The following is a 17822-nucleotide window of genomic DNA, read 5'->3' as shown; positions in this document are numbered from 1 at the left end:
CCCCAACCCTGCTGGAATGTTAACAAGTTACACCTTGTGAAGTTAACCCGCAGTTACTGTGAGTTTATGAGAGCAACAGCCATGTCATGTTCAGAAGAGAGTGCTTTACAACACTCCTCCCCTTCCTGAAGCTCTTAAATTCTGTCTGCCCCCTTTTCCAGAATGTTTCTTGATCCTCGGTAAGGGGTGCAGTTGGCAGGGATATAAATATCCCATTTAGGGTTAAGCACTCAACAACCGTTCCTATGACTTGGATAAGGTATGAGTCTGCATTAAATATTACATACCTACCATATGCAATATTTGCCTACCATATAAATATTGAGAAGGCAGTTTGATAACATTTACTGAAACAACAATACTAGTTTTCTCCATATAGCTTGGGGCCTCCCTAAGTCATCTTTTTTGTTTTGTTTTGTTTTTTTTTTTAAACCAGGTTTAAAGTATCAGGTATGAATTCCCTCCTGTGGAATAGGCCTCAAATCTAATCAGAAAGTGGTTGTTTACCTCCATAATAGCCATGACACAATTGCACCAGTGAGCAGATCTTGCTTGGCAGATGGGTATTGTGCATGCAGGGGTCGCTCAGAGAGTAAGCTTCCAGCTCTGCTCTGCTCCAGCTTGAGAGCAATGGTTTTTGTTTTTGGTTTTTTTTTTTTTTTTTTTTTTTTTTTTTTTGCTTCCAATCTGTTTGGTCTCTAAACCTTATAATGATGGTCTGAACATTCAATACATGTGGAAATGCAGCAGAGGCACATGAGTGGTGCTAAATTAGGGCAAGACGACGAATGAAACATTTCCCCCGAATGAAGTAGAAACAAAATGGCACAGACAAGGGAGGAGCCACAATGTGCAAACCCAGGAATCCAAATTCCCGGAATAGAGACTTCCAGAATGAGATGATCGAGCAAAAGCTGTGATTAAATTTGAGTAGGAAATTACTGTTATTTCCCGCTTCAAATTATTTCTTTGCCTTTTTTCTGCTTCAACTGATCATAGAATGTGCGACTTACAAGCTCATAAAACTACAAAGTACAGACAGCACATAATTCGACAAGAAAATCCTTTTAGAGGTCTTCTTTTCTTTGCCTTCTGAAGGAGAAGATCTCACAAAGCTAAGGAAGGAAGCCAGACTGGAGGTCAGAAGTGGACGATGGGACTCTAGAGTCAAGTACACTAGAGGGTCCCCTGGTGGAGAAACAGTTTCCTAGGCTAACTTGTTTGCTCCTAGCTTTCCTTTATATCCAGGGAGGGCAGAAGCCATTATCACTCCATCTGAAAAGACATTGACTCTGTGCACATAAGATTTGCCTCATCTCATTAATGTGGCCTCCCAGACAGATTAGATTTTTGTCAGCTTACACAAGCTCTGTTTGACTATTCTGGGAAGAGGGAGCCTTAAAGATGTCCTCACTTAGATTGGTGTGTTGGGCAAATTTTCTTGATTAATGATCAATGTGGGAGTGTTCAGATCACTAAGGCAGGGCCACCCCTGCACAGGTGGCCCTGGGTTGGAAAAGAAATCAATCTGAGCAAGCCAGGAGGAGCAAGCCAACACACAGTGCTCTTCATGGTCTCTGCTTCAGTTCCTGCCTTCAGATTCCTTCCTTGAGTTCCTGTTCTGACTTCACTTAGTGATGGACTGTGCTATGGAACTGTAAGTCAAATAAACCCTTTTCTCCCCAAGTTGCTTTTGATCATGGTGTTCTATCATACCAGTAGAAAGCAAACTAAGACACAGAGAGTCCCCAACCATGAAATGGTTAATTCTGGAATCCTCATGAAGACTTACAGAGTCTGCCTAGAGTCTGGGGCTTGAGCTTATATGGTTAATGAGAAAAATATGGAGTCTGGAGGCTGGAGTGACTGATATATTTGTGAGTTTCCATGGTGAAAATTCTAGACCTTCTCTCCCAAAGAACCCTTGATTTCAATGGATGGTCATCAGGTTATCTTCAGGGTCAAAGTTGTCTCGTGGGACTTCCTACAACCATCCCAACTGAAAAAAAAAATAGTTTATAACACTTGATTTATGTGTCGGCATGTAAGTGAATGGCAGAACAGTACTGCGTGGAAGTTGTACTAGTCTAGCCACAGTTTTTACTGAAGTAGAGTCATCAGACAATTTTTTCATGGCTATCATGGAAACTGTGCTATAAGAAATTAACTGACTCTCTCCAGGTCACACATTGGATCACACAAGCCACATGTCATGATTCTAGCATGACTGTTCTCTCCAATGGTTCAGGGCTACCCAACATGAGACTACTCCTCAAAATAATCCTAAACTCTGGTTCTTTGATCTCTGATATTCTCCCATATTTAATTAACAACTATGTGCTGACAGGCATTAGACACACATGAGAAAAAAGACAGGGTCTCCACTCTGCAGATGAGCAAGAGAGGGTAGACACATCTACCTCTTTGTTCCACTCAAACAGCATCTTCACTACCAACGGGCGCATGGCCATCATCCCATACTGATGCTAGTGCCATCTGGTATACCTCCTGCCTCTTCCCCATCAGGTCGATGTCCGTCTAACCTCAAAAGGTACCTTCCCAGAATAATGCAACTTCCCGATGATGCACAGTCTTCAGGAATCCTTTGCTGCTTTTCATTTCGTATTACATGGAGGACACTGTCAACTGGGTGCCACTCCCCTGCCACACTCAGAAAGAAGGAAAACAAAGTGTCCTTGGAACTAAATGGACTGAAAGTGAAAATTTGCAAAGTCACTTTGTGTTAGTCAGGTTTCTTGACTATCACAAAATACTTGGGATAATTAACTATGAAGAGAAAAGGGTTATTGGGGCCTACACTCTTAGAAGTTTCACACCACAGTGGGAATGAATAGTAGAGCAACATCACTCACATGAGCTATAAAGCAGAGAGGATGAAAAACAGATCTAGCTTCCCACAACCTACTTCAAGGACATTCTTCAGTGACCCAAAAACTCCCTGTTGGTCCTCACCTATTAAAGTTCCAGCCCTACCACTAGGATCACCTTGGAGACTGAGTGTTTAAAGGATTGGCTGTTCTGGAATATCCAAGGTTCAGAGTTGGGCTCTGTAGTGCTTGCCTGTGGTACCAGCTCCTCAGGACACTGAGGTAGGAAGGTCACTTCAGACTGGGGATTTCTGGGTAGCCTGGGCAACACAGGGAGATTCAGTCTTTTAAAAATAAACAATACATTGCAAACTGTAGTTTACCTTAAGGAGAAGTGGTAGGTTCCAGGTAGCTCAACTGCTGATAACTGATCAATGTACTCAGTTATCTAAAGAAGGTACATCAACAGGAGGGGGCCGCATTACCATGCGAATTAGCAAAGGATGGTCCTTGAAGGGAATGTTGCTGAAGTCATTCAAATGTGTGGACCAAGGATGACCATCACAGGGGTGGGTGGCCCAGTGGGTCTCTAGCATCTGATAGGACCAGACTTAGAGAACCCTCACTTTGCTCTGGTGGCCATGAACACCGTGTGGTTTTGTGTTGCAGCGTCTTTTGACTGTTGAGTGCTACAGGCTGAATGTTTGTGTTCCCTTGCCCACAGTTCATGTGTTGAAACTGAATCCTCAGTGAGATGGCTTTGGTTGTGGATGGGCCTTTGGGAGGGCATTAGATCATGGATGCATGAAATTAGTGTCCTTAGAGAAGGGACCCCAGAGAGTTTCCTTGTGGCTCCTCTCATGGGAGGTTGCAGCATTAAAATGTGATCTATGATCCAAGAAATAGGTCTACATCAGACACTGAATTTGTAGGAGGCTTAATCTTATACTTCTCAGCCTTCAGATCTGTGAGAAATACTGTTTATAAACCACTAAGACTTCAACACTCTATTACACCAGCCAAGACACTACAGCAGTCAAATCCAGGCCTCTCACAAGACTGAATGTCTGACCCACTAAAACCAACAGCCAATGGCAGGGCCCTTGGCCACCATTTATCATCAAGGAAAATGGCACTTTCAGGACAAAAATCTCACTTTCAGGACAAAACTTAACAACAAGTTCTAGTTGGTCATACATGATCTTGGGACCTAGAGCAAGATCCAGAGAAAAATCAGGCCTGATTATTGCTCACCTGAGGCCTAAGTATCTTTGGTATTTAGTTGTGTTGATGTTCATCAAATTGTCAAGGCTAGGGAAATTCTCAAGGGAAACCTAGGTAGCATGATCTTTGAACAACTATTCATTTCAAGCTTACTTAACACCAGTGTGTTGATGGACACAGCCTTTATTCCATTGTATTTTCAAAAGCTAGCCCTCCAGGACCCATGCTGAAGCTGTGTTTTGAAACTCCAGCAAGAGGCCATCTGTACTATGGACTGGTCATGCAGTTCCCAATTTGCTGGTAAGTGGCTCAATTGTTCAGGGCTCATTGATTTCAAGTGTGTGTGTGTGTGTGTGTGTGTGTGTGTGTGTGTGTGTGTGTGTGTGTGTATACACGTATATTTTCATGGCTATTCCCCACTCCCACTTTTGTGGTGATTCATGAAAATTTTATTGCTTCTTTGACTTTGCATGTTTTATGGAGGTTCAGTTATACCATGAAGTCTCATTTATTGGGCATTTACTTTGGGTCACCTTGACCAATAAACTGGCGGTTGATGACAGAGCTCTGAGCAGATATGGAAAGGTGTTCTCTAGTGGAAAGGGTTTGAGACAATGAGCTTCTCTGGTATTTACAGTCTCTTCTAGTTTAAGAAAGAAAAATCACATCTGGTCCCCTAATAATTCAAGAATATCTATGTTTTCAGGTGCAGAAAACATTAGAAAGGATTGTGAAGAGTAAAAGAATCTGGAGTGTTTTATGATGTCTATAGTGTTCCAGAGGGGAAAATAGTATTAGGCTGAAGCAAACTGCTTAATTCTGTTATCTTGAGTATGTTCACTGTATACTCTTCCTTCCATTATTGACTAATTGAATATAAATCCCATTAAAGGACACAGAATTCTTTTTTTATTTAAATGAAAGCTCAGTTGCCTAGAGGAATCAGTTCATGGAGAATTCCTAACACAAGACTCAACATGCTTGAAAATTTGCAATGAAAATCACAAGAGCCAAGTCCCAGGTGACAAGCATCCACATGTCATGAGTTAAATGTCAGATGACTTGCTTTATGGAATGTATTAGTTGCTGTGCCCTACAGTTAGTTCACAGCCAGTTCCAGACCCCACACAGGATAGCCTGATCTAAGAGCGTCCTTTTCCCTCCTAAAAAGTGATCTTACCAAGACCATGCCAATGGACAGGCACTGTGAGGATAATTATTAGATTTCAAACAGATGGAGATTTTTGGTAGTGGGAGAATGAATTAAAAAGCACATCATGGCCGGGCGGTGGTGGTGCACGCCTTTAATCCCAGCACTCGGGAGGCAGAGCCAGGCGGATCTCTGTGAGTTCGAGGCCAGCCTGGACTACCAAGTGAGTTCCAGGAAAGGCGCAAAGCTACACAGAGAAACCCTGTCTCGAAAAACCAAAAAAAAAAAAAAAAAAAAAAAAAGCACATCATAATCCAGAAACTGGAAGGCTGGGATTTTTAATTGAGACTTCATTTGAACAGTGAGAATCTTAATACAAACTTTGATAAATTTGAATGTGTATTTGAGAATGAACACTTAGGAAGCATTACCACCCACTTCCTTTATCGTCTACTTTTTATGTTATGACAAAAGAAACAAGAAGAAAAAAGTCTGTTAGGAAAATGTCACAAGTAACTGTTGGGCTGGGGAGATGTTTTAGATGGACTGCGGTTATCCAGGGCTTTGAGAGAGGGCATGGTTGTCAAAGCTTGAAGTCCTGGGCTTGGATCTCTAGCATTCATGTGAAAGAGGCAAGACACTGTGACATAAATCTGTGTTCCCATGCTGTGACGAGGGGGTGTTGGGCCCGGGGTCGCAGAATAATGGGGGACAGACCACTAAAGTCTGTTAAACCAGAAGCAGACTTTATTCCAAAAGCCAAAGAGAAAGAAAAAGAAATATCACTGTGGGGCACAAAAGCTTATCAGCTAGCTGAGACCACAGCCAGGGTTTGGGATTCTGAGGCTGTGGCAGCTGGAGGGGGTTTGAGCCCCTTTTTATAGTAAGGGAAAGCATTAGGCATGGACAAAGAAATTTTTACAATTTTGAAGTTAAACTTTTAGAGACAAATTGTTTTTAGGGTTTTACAATTTCCCGTTAACAAGGTTTTAGGGGGTTTCAGCTAAATGATATTTGTATATCCCTGCAGCCCCTGCCTGACTCAGTTAATTGATATTTGCCCAAACCTGCAGCTTCTCCTGACACAGCTGGGTTCCCATAGTGGGGGGCGGGGGCGGGGGCGGGGGGGCGGATACGAAACAACACAAGACAAGTTGTCAGGTAGAACTCACTAAAAGTTAGCTATGGTTTCGGTAGTGAGTGGTAGGGGCTTATAGAAGAATAGTTAACCCCAGGGCTACAAAGGGCAGTCTTTAGTAAAAGAAAACTAACATTTGGGTTGTTGAAAGAGCTGCCCATCGTAAAACATGGAAGGACCCAGTTAAAGGTTAATCGCTTTTTGCTGGGCATGCTGGTGACTGTCAGTCCCATCCCTTACGCTTATCCCTATATACCTGTCTTATTCTTATATTCCTACCTTATTCCTATATTCCTACCTTATTCCTATATTCCTGTCTTATCCCTATATTCCTATTTTATTCCTATATTCCTGTCTTATCCCTATATCCCTATCTTTTTCCTACATTCCTATCTTATCCCTATATACCTGCACCCTACAGGGGGAACAGGGATAGTAGGATCACCAGAGCTCATTGGCTAGCCACTCTAGCTGAATTGATGAGCTCTAGGTTCAGCGAGAGACCCTGTCTCAAAAAAATAGGGTGGAGCATGATTGAGGAAATCATCTAATGTACACACACACACACACACACACACACACACACACACACACACACACAATTATATGAATGCACATACACAACATGCACACTAGATAGGTAAATTAAAAAAAATTGAAATGACACACAACTAACTGTCCAAGGCTTTCTCCCACGGAAAGTGATTCCAGTTCTCCTCCACTTGGACAAAGGACGTGTACCCTGAACCCAAACGGCTTGCCAGAACCCAAAGTCCCAACTTAAGGTCCAAGTCAGGAAAAGTCAGGTCCACCTCAGTTAGGCATAGTGCTGTGACTCACCCTAGGTGGACTATGATGCTGGCCTGATTCCTCCAGGTGCAGTTCAGAGTTGCTGGTCAGTGTGACAGGCAAGCCACAGCAATGTCCAACCCTGGGCCCTAGAAGAACAAGAAGAGGACATAAAGAGAAGGCTTTTGCATATAACAGGTATGTAAAGAATGGCAGAGCCAGCGTGCACAGGCATTCAAGCAGCCGCCTCTCCACACACGGGAGTCGGCATCTGACCAGCTGGAGTAGCCAGTTAAAGGCACAAGCCACAAAAGACAGTAATCCTTCGGTCACCTCCTGCCACAGCACAGGACAGATGCTAAACCCAGAGAAAGTGCCACCCTCCTTGATTCCACTTTCTCCGAAGAAACAACACACGGTACTGCTGGAAGCTCCAATGGGTGAGCATAGATGTCGGCAGTGAGGGTCATCTCCCTGCATGCAGCTGGGGTCCTCCAAAGTCTCTAGTGGTTTGTTGGATGGAATGGGGATGGAATAGAGTATGAGAGATCATCGGGAAGGCCTGGGAGTAGATGCTGAGGACTGAGTCAGAGCGAAGAACGGAGACTGTCCATTCTAGGCAAATGTGGGAGGCATGAGGGTCTGGAGCCGGGAATGCTAAACACACAGGGTTGTTCCTTCAAGGGAAGGAATGCATAACCTGTTATCCTCCCAGAAGGCTGAGTGTGGTCATGGTCAATAGCCTGGTGACCTCTGTACTATCAATGTAGCCAGAGATCAGATCCTTCCCCAGACCCTATTGTAAGCTTGTTTTTCCTCAGTCTATCTAGAGGACCCATCTTTATGGACATTACAAAGAGTTCCCATTTATTCAATTTTGATCTGTATTTAGTTTACATTGTTCCTCAAAGAGATTTATGCATGCTTTGTTGTGAACGCAGGATTAAATTAATATCACCATAATAAGTTTTCACCAAATTGTGCTGTGCTTAAATATGTCTAAAATAAACTATTTAGATCAGACTCCAGAAGTTTGAACCAACACCAGCTACTGAGTCGTGTTGAACCAAATTGCCCTCTTGCCTCCCATGGATCATAATTCTGCTGGCCATGAAGGTCAAAGAGATCCCCCAGCATCCGAAGACAAGAAGGCCCCTGGGCTGGATAAGCATGACCAAAGCTGGTCAGCGGAACTTCTTCCACGAGGCTTTCCAGCTGAGGCCCTTAAAAAGGCCCCAAAGTCAGGCCTGACAAATATCCCGTGTAGGGTTCCCGTCCAGAACCAGACCTTACAGAGCACCTACGCCATGGAGGCCTTTGTGGAGCATGCACTGTCCTTCCCTTGGCCGGCTTCCCTCCCTCCCTAGAAGCCAGAGTATGAGTGATGGTCACAGATGTTCAGAGCTCCACAATTCACTTCTCTTAGTCACGGTTACTGTATGCTTTAAGTATGTTGTGTGCTGTATGTATGTTGTATGCTGAAGCCAGCATACGTAGTTCTGTATCATATCAACCCAAAAGGTATGACACTCTAACCAAGCAATGTCAACTCCAGAGGACTGGTGTAAAGAAGTGAGCTAGTTAACAACTTCTGTCCGCAGTCAGAAGGCCAGGAGTAGAATCCCAGTTCTCTCATTCACTGGGCATGTATCAATTTAAATCCATGACACAAAAGATGAGCACACAGGAAGTGTCTCTTGCGGGGGAGGACAGCAGCAGCAGTGAAGGATAAGGTTTTTAGCTCTTAGCTTTTGCTCTGACCTCTTGGGCTTTTTAACTTTGCAATTGGCTCTGTGTTTCATATTTAACAAGACGGTTACAGCTACAAGAACTTTAAAATAATGATACAAGTCTAATATTGTGTGGTGGTTTATCACCATTGGTATGTGTCAGACTTCTCTGTAAGAAATATATAGCGCTACAATGTTCTGACAGGTATGACCTCCTCACCACATGTTAATTTTCATCTCCATTGTAACTGCATGAGACTACCATGCCATATGCTATCCACCAATGACCTGAATGCTGTTATGTGATGCACAACTGTATCTTTTACAGAAATACACTCCCATGCTGTCCATTTGTTTAAATCAATACACACTGAACTATCCCTTCCCAGGCACACTAGAATCAATACCAACTATCAATCACACACTTGGGCCAATCTTTCATCATCCGTCACGTTCTATAATGGTATCTGCCATTCTCCAGTGATATGCATGATTAGGAAGGCTATAATGAAATCCACAGCACAGTGCAGTTGTGAGTTTCATGCACGCTGTCACTCGCACAAAGCAGCCCATGTGACACCGGAGAATTATGGAACTCACACTTGAGCATGGCAAACAGGAGAGAAGAGCTAACCGCAGAGGATGATAAAGCTGGCCAGTGAGATTTGGCAGGCATGGGGGTGACTCAGTCAACAGCCCCCAGTTTTCCTCCTTTGCCTCTAAATTAAAGGCTGGGGAGACTGAAACCCTGCTGTGGGATGTTCTGTATGGCAAATGTGTTGCTGATTGGTCAATAAATAAAACACTGATTGGTCATTGGCTAGGCAGGAAGTATAGGCAGGACAAGGAGGAGAATAAAGCTGGGAAGTGGAAGGCTGAGTCAGAGAGACACTGCCAGCCGCCATGATGAGAAACAGCATGTGAAGATGCCGGTAAGCCACGAGCCATGTGGCAAGGTATAGATTAATGGAAATGGATTAATTTAAGCTGTAAGAACAGTTAGCAAGAAGCCTGCCACGGCCATACAGTTTGTAACCAATATAAGTCTCTGTGTTTACTTGGTTGGGTCTGAGCAGCTGTGGGACTGGCAGGTGAGAGAGATTTGTCCTGACTGTGGGCCAGGCAGGAAAACTCTAGCTACAAAACCCCTCTTCCCATTCTCCCGGCAGCTGGCTGGAACCTGAATGCCAGGGTTTCAAGTCCGGTTTTGCCTTTCACTACCTACGTGCCCTTGAGAAGCTCGTGTTCCCTCCGTTTGCAGATCTGTGAAGTGTCACTGCTCAGCATGTCATGAGGACTATTGCATTTCCTGTTCTCACAATAGTTCTGTTGTGGAGTAGAGTCACTGTGAACCAGAGTCAATGTAGTGACTGTGATTGACAGTTATGGATTGTGTATTTTGGAGGAGATGTGATTCCTGAAGTTTACTCTGCAGACCGGGCAGTGCAAAACCTAGAGGTCCACAAGTCCTCCTTGGCCGGAGAGATGGATGTTGACACCCAGATTGCTGAGTGCCAAGGTCATCAACACTGCCACTTATGAAAGGCTAGTCCAGGGCCAAGAATAGCTCAGACATTCTTTCCTCCCTCTTCTGATACCCTTATATTTTCTTATGCTTACTTTTCTCAGCTCTGGATCTACTCATACACGGCTGTGATTCATGCCCCTTTCTCCTCTGTAATGTTGATGCATGACTGGAATGCATCATCTTGCCAACACTTAGTCATGTCCCACAGTTATCAGAAGGTCTTAGCATGAGTCCAGCCGTGCTTTAAGTTTCTAATGAAAGGTTTCCACTTTGGGGTTCAAAGGGGACTCTGAGTCAGACTGTCATCTTGGGTAAGAGATTTATTAGAAGAGTTATTTATGTCACAGACAGACAGTAGGAGAGTTCATGCCCATGTGGCAGAGTGGGGCTCCTTCTTACAGATTTCAGAGTAGGCAGGGAGGTTCCATGCCACATGGTTGATAGTGGTCCATAGTATGTGCCTTCAGTCAGGATGTCCCTGAGTCAGGTGTGAGTGTGGGAGGGCAAGACTAGAAAGATGTTACTTTGGAAACCAATGACTGTACTTTCAGCAATTGTCATAGCTCAACCACAATGGAGGAGCTTTGCAAAATGGTGTGGTGCTGGCTAACACCTACTATTTGATTTAGTACTTAATACTTACTCTCCCTTAATTAGCCTGCGGTGGGGGGAGCTGGAGAGGCTTAGCAGTTAAGAACCAGTACTGCTCTTGCAGAGAACCCAGGTTTGGTTCTCAGCACTTAAATCCGATGACGCATAGCCACTTGTAACTCCAGCTGCAGGGACTCTGACACCTCTGCCGGCCTCTGTGGGAACTGCACTCAAGTCCACAAGTCCGCAGAGTCACACATCTACACACACAATTCAAAAAGAAAATCTCTTTAAAAAGAAGCCTTTCAGTCTGCTGCCTTTGTTTCCTCAACAGTGCTTCAATTTTCCTACTCCCTGCCCCACCCTCTTCTGGGACTCCATCAGGCTTTAGTTCAGTGAAGGATATATGGCTGAAAACCAGGGTGTTGTTTCTGAGTTACTTTTGGTCTCTTGAGCATGGTGGTGACTAATTACACCCCTGTCTAGCAAAAGGACAAAATTCCAATGTCAAATGCAGAAAATGTTTCTGTAAATCATAATCATTTCCCGTCTTCCTCAACTTAGTCCATCCAATCTACAGTAATTTTTCAAATTAACAGTAATAATAATAATAACAAATCCCTTATAGTCAGGTTTGGACTCCCAACTTGAAGAGAGTAACATGCATCCATCATGTGCACCTGATAAAATGGGCACTCTTACTTTGAGTAAGTCGATTTGGTGAGTCACGTGGAACATCTAACTTTAATAGAAAATGCATTTTCTAAGGTGGCAGGAATAGCAAGGGTGTGATGGTGACTTGGTGGCAGGATTCCACTCCACTCCCTGCAGTGGTTTTGTGTGGTCTGCCGTAGTTTGACAAGACTGTTCAACTTGCACCATTTAACGGAACATTTCATCAAAATGTGATTTGAATGTAAAATATTTGGAGCAGATCAGGGCTGGGTTTTCTGCATGTAAGAGGGGTGGTATGGAGGAGACAGTCCAAGGAAAGAAACTAAGGCTGTGTCAGGAGCGCCTGGTGCGGGGGAGGCCGAGATTGAGCGATGTTGACTTGAGGAGCTGTGGTTAAGCAGGGGAAAGGACATTTAGAGGAGCCGTCGTCCACAGTAAATGCTTTCTTCCCAAAGTTGTCCCAAATTTGCTGCCAGCTATCTGTCCCTGACTCCTTGGGACCTTTCTCTCTCACCATCCTAAGCGAAGAGAACCTGCCAGTCAACTTAAACATGGAGTCTATAAAGAACTATGAACGATACTTGGAGTCTTAGGACCGAGGAGCTGTAAGACAGAGTGCGGGCTAACACAGAAAAAAGAGCTTAATTAGACAAAGTAATCAAAATTGCCCAAAGAGAAGCTTCTACTGAAGTTAGAAAAGAATGTCAAGTCCACACGGACTACATGATTGGTGGAAGACGCCCAAGAGCACACTGAAGCCTAAGTCCAGCCTGATAAAGGGTTGATGTCTGTCTTAACAATGGACACAACCCAATGATTGAGATGCCTGTAGGTAAAGTGAGAAAAGCTCCTGTGCCCAGCACAGCCCAAGTATAAATCCTGCTTCTTGGGGCTGGGCCTCCTGCCCCTACATAGTTTTCTTTTGTTTATGTGTATGCGGTATTCTCTCAGGTAGTTCAGGCTGACCTTGAATGTCATATCCTCCTGCCTCAGCTTCCCATGTGCCGGGATCACAGGTGTGCACTCCCCATGCTGGCCTCCTGTTTTCTTCAGACAGCGCTTCCTTTGACTTTCCTGCTAACATTCAGCCACAGTTCTCCCCCCAGGGCTGTGACTGAGTTACATCTGAAATGCTAATCAAGGGGTCCCACTCTGGGCAAAGACCTATACAATTTTCACAACAAAGTTGAAGAGGCAGGTGTGTGTGTGGGGGGGGGGGGCAAGAAGAAGAGTGGGGTGGGGGGAGCCCAAGTAAGGGAGGAAACAGGTTGTGTTGCGACTATTGCAGTAGGAAACTTTCCTGACATGAAGGTTAAGGTCTCTCCTCAGGGCGGCTTCACTTTAGACTTTCATGGAGAGGAGTGGGTGAGTTACCAGCCAAGTGACCTGACAGCTGGTGTGGTCTTGTCATGGGGGAAGTCGATGTCCGTCAGCTGAACAAGAATTCGTGGAAACAGCTAGAGTGGGAACGGGAGGGTCCTGTGCCAGGTGCTTCCCCAGATAAACAAGGGGGAATCTTAGGAAATCATATTGGGGAGGCTGGTTCTTTCCCAAAGTTCTGCTAACACCAAAGGCTGCAGCATTTCAGAAAACAAAAGATTCAGAGGATGAACCGTCCGTCAGAAGCCGGGCTCTGGAAAGCCCAGTCCTATTGGAGAGGCTGGTTTACAGACCCAGTTCCCATGTGAAGAAAGGATGGCACATATACTGGATAAAGCCATCTCTCCCCCAGCACTGGGATTCATACCTTCATAGGTTAGGACATGAAAGGCTGCTCTGCACTGGCCAGGTCCTGCTGGCGAATGGGGGGCAGCAGGTGCTAAAGCAGCCTGGAAAGCGCGTGCTCACCCAAAGCAAGAGTTGCCCCTCAGCTTCTTCATATGTGGGAGAGTGGGCCTGATGTTGAAGGGAGCTGCGTGTTTTCCTGAGAAAGTGGAAATTCAGGCTCTTAAGTGAAATCTAAAGTATTATTTTTAATTTAAAACATGCTAAGTAATAATTTCATTATGGCAAGTAAAACCCACTCTGAAAGTAGAAGCCGGGGCTGGGGAAATGGCTCAGTGAGGAAATCACTTACCTAGCAACTGTGTTCAGATTCCCAGAACCCAGACATAAAGCCGGGAGAGAGTAACAGCCTGCTTGTAAATCCTAGCTTCTGGAGATGAAGACAGGATTCCCAGAGCAAGCTGGTTCAGTGAGAAACCCTTCTTCAAACGTGGTGGTGCAGAGAGACCTCGGGAGTCAGTCACTCTGTATCAACTTCTGGCCTCTACATACATAGGCATGTATATGCACCCCCACACACATATGAACATGCATGCACACACATATACCACATACACATACATTTGCAAGTTGGTGCCCTGCCATTTCCTTTACGCCATGGAGAGGTTTTCCAGTTACAACCCACAGATGAACTTGATTCCTTCAACAGGAGGAGGGCCCAGCAGGCATTCCATGTTGCAAGGGGAGATCCACGACAGAGGGGCTAAATGCATCATGAGGGTCAACCAGCTGGTAAGTTTCCGAGCCCAAGTTGGAAGCCAGCAATCTGTGACTGCAGCTGCTCCTGTTGCTTACTGCACAGCCTGGGCCCAATCCCGTCTTCTATTAATAGGAAAATGGGACCATCATCCTTTTCTTTTTCAGCCCCACTGTTCTGGGCAGCTTCTCTGATACAATTTGCAATTCCAAGGAAGACTCTCAAGCAAGCTTGTGCGTTCTCCTCCAGTTCACTCCAGTTTAGAAAATAAGCTTTTACATGCTCTCTCAAGATGGTTGGCTGATTTATTTTTTATGTCTCCTTCTGGTGCAGAATCTAAAAATGACAGTTGGGACCTCAAGAGAGACAAAGATGAAAATAGACAAAAAAAAAAAAAAAAAAAAGAAAAAAGAAAAAAAGAAAGAAAGAAAGAATTATTTTACTGCGCTAATGGTCAAGGAGCAAGACGAATCAACTATAAATAAAAACTGTTTTTAACTCATTGAGCTACCTCTTCTCTTAGTTACAATAAAGATAAAGTCAAATTGTGGATGATCAGAGATGGAATAAACTTTAATTTCTACAAACGTCGCTTCAGCAATCACAGGTAATGGCTGTCAGAGCTCGGGTCCCAACGCCCTACAGAAAGGTGCCAGTAGCATGCTGAGTACTGTGGACAGAGGGCATTGGAAGGCCTTAGAGAAAAAGTCTCTCTGACATTCCTGTTCTGGCTCCTATCCTCTCTTCTTTCTTTTAAGAGAAAGAAAAACTAGATTTTTTTTTCTACCCTCAAAATGATCACAGAAACTAGGACCGCCCCTCCCTCAAGACAGGCATAAACATTAGACAATCATCCTCTGCTCTTTTCCCCATTCAGGACCTTCCGCCCAGAGACTTCTGCCCTGTGCACAGGCCGCTGAGGAGAATCTGAAGTCAAGGGCCTTGCTGGGTTCCCCCTTCAGTCTGCTGCCATTGTGCCCCTCACCCAGCTACAGCTACATTTCTACATAGCGGTCTGTTTTCCATTGGGCCCACACGTCAACATGGGCTTTTTCTGAGTCTAGAGCTCATCATTCTGAGGGACCTTACGATATATAAGTTTATATATATAGTGTGTGTTTGATATAATACATTTGTTTCGCTTTCTCTTGCTAACCTGTATTTTGCTGTAGAAATGTTGACCATGCCCCTTGTGGTGGGTAGAGATGGGTACAATACCTTCCCACAACACTAAGCTAGTTGTCTGATTTATCAAAAATATACCAACTGTAAAACCAAACTTTTTTTTTGTGGGGCGTGGGGGTGGGGGTGGGGGGGTGAGGGGAGGTTGGTTTTGATATTTTTTTCCAGATAAGTGCTTACTATGTAGCCCAGGCTAGCTTTGAACTCATGACCCTGCTGCCTCAGTTTCTGGAGGTTGAGAAACCAGGCTTATGACACTTTATGATGTCTGAAATGAAAGGGTTTATTAGGCTGTTGCAGATGGTAGCCAGAAATAAAAGACCAAGTTCTGGGATAAATTCCCACGAGTACTGGCAGCAGGCTACATTGGAAAGTGTTCATCAAGCCAGAGATAAGAATGTAGTAGTTTTATAGGCATTTCTACGGGCAGTGGGTAGGAGGAAGAGGTTGACATATGGTGTCTCCCTCGAATGCTGTCCATATTAATTTTGAGACAGGATCTCTCACTGAATCTGGAGCTCATGCATTTGGTCTGATAAAGCCAGTGATGGGAGTGTTGGGCCATTCACGTAGATGAGTGTTTTTTAAGGTGAGAAACATGGATCCAGGAGTCAATTCCCTCTTATTTGGCAGCATGAGACTTAATGAGAAGCACCTAGAAAAGACCTTTTCAATGGGACCATGGAGTATTTTTGTGGTGATACCTTTTTCATGAAACCACAGACTTGCTTGAGATGGGGGGGAAGTGACACTATTCTTGTCACTGTAAAGAAATTATTTTACTAAAGAATAGATTTTCCTAACAGCTTTGATAAGTTCCTGACATTCATAAGAATCCTCTTTGGTTGCTTGTTGTAGAATATTATTTTAAGATGTGTTACATTTGTTTATGCTGTGGAACATTTGTTTTAATGATGCAAAGATGTGTTGCATTCTTTTATGTTGCATTTGTTTAACTCTGTGAAGCTGTGATTCTTTGCCTGCCTAAAACACCTGATGGTCTAATAAAGAGCTGAAAGGCCAATAGCAAGGCAGGAGAAAGAATAGGTGGGGCTGGCAGATAAACAGATTAAAAAAGGAGGAGAAATCTGGGGAAGGAAGAGAGATCAAGGAGCAAGAAAGGAGGAGAGGAGGACATCTGGGACCAGTCACCCAGCCATACAGCCAGTCACAGAATAAGAAAGAAAGATAAGGTATACAGAAATGGAGAAAGGTAAAAGTCCAGAGGCAAAAGGTAGACGGGGATAATTTAAGTTAAAAATTGGCTAGAAACAAGCCAAGCTAAGGCCAGGCATTTATAAGAAAGATGAAGTCTCTGTGTGTGATTTATTTGGGAGCTAGGAGGTGTGCTGAGTCCAGCCTGACCTTCTGAGAGTCCTTGGTATAGGGGAGTGTGGATTGAGAAATAATAGATATGAAAAATAGAGACATAGATGTAAAAGAAAAAGACAGAGACAGAATAGTTTCGGGAAGGCTCTGAGTCAATACCACAGTTTCCCTGAGTTTATTCCTCATGGGCTTTTTATACACCAGCAAGGGGAGAGGCAAAAGACCTCCCCTGTCAAGGACACCATGGTTCAAGGTACAGACAAGTGAAAACACTTCCTTAATTCTCAAAACATCTAGTATCCATGCTTTATGGCAAAGCATCCTGTAATTAGGCCTTGAAGTATAAGACACCAGGTAACCATGCCTTGGGCCAAAGCATCCTATTATGCAGCGGGGCAAGACAAGCTCAGACTCTCTGACCTTGAGTCTGGAAGATGGAATAAGGCCACACTAAGGAGTCTCTGTAGGCCCCCACAGTGGTGTCCCCCTAAAAGAGCTAAAGAGCCAAAGAGTCCAAAGAGTAAAAACAAACAACAGCAGTTGCTAAAAGTCTAGGGCTTCAGGGAAATACAGCTGGGTCTTCCTATTATGATTTCAAAGAGAGAACCTATGTTCTCAAAGAGGGTGGCATGATGATGGCCTAGCTTGAGAAGGTCTTTAATGTCTCAGCAATATGATGCTGAAGATGTCTACAAAGCCTGGGAAATGCTGATGCTGAAGATGTCTACAAAGCTTGGGAAGGTCTTTAATGTCTCAACATCATGGGTCCTCCGTAAGTTACTTTGGTTTAATTTTGTGAGGATAAAGAAGAGTACTGTCTTCCTCCTCATCAGGGACTAAAGAGACAGTTCAGCCTGGAAAGCACCTATTTGACAGTTCAATTTCTGGGCCCTGTCAAAGGTAGACGTAGAGAACCAACTCTGCAAAGTTGTCCTCTGATTTCCACAGGTGTCCTGTGACCGACGTGCCACCCTCCCACATCATAACACATACACAGTAAGAATAGTCAATAAAAATTTAGCTGAGCATGGAGGCACACGCCTTTAACCCCAGAACTCAGGAGGCAGGGGCAGGCAGATCTCTGTCAGTTCAAGGCCAGCCTGGTCTACCTAGTGAGTTCCAGGTCTGCCAGGACTACAGTGCTCCAGGGAAATGCTATCCTCTGAAGCAAGGAGA

General features: G+C 44.3%; 1 long non-coding RNA gene across 2 annotated transcripts in view; it reads right to left on the bottom strand.

Moving 5' to 3' along the window:
- LOC128105714 (uncharacterized) overlaps positions 1 to 14470 on the bottom strand; it is a 29747-nt gene extending 15277 nt beyond the window's left edge. For both annotated transcript variants that reach the window (XR_008216458.1, XR_008216457.1), the window contains exons 1-2: positions 14000 to 14470; positions 7181 to 7278 (exon numbers count right to left, since the gene is read on the bottom strand). This is a non-coding gene — a long non-coding RNA (uncharacterized LOC128105714). The remainder of the gene's footprint in view (positions 1 to 7180; positions 7279 to 13999) is intronic.
- Between the last annotated feature and the right edge of the window lie 3352 nt (positions 14471 to 17822).

The sequence above is a fragment of the Peromyscus californicus genome, unplaced genomic scaffold (genome assembly GCF_007827085.1).
Source record: "Peromyscus californicus insignis strain IS unplaced genomic scaffold, ASM782708v3 Scaffold_9__1_contigs__length_137607984, whole genome shotgun sequence".
NCBI lineage: Eukaryota > Metazoa > Chordata > Mammalia > Rodentia > Cricetidae > Peromyscus > Peromyscus californicus.
The sequence above is the reverse complement of the archived record's forward strand: the minus strand, read 5'-3'. Positions and strand labels throughout refer to the sequence as shown.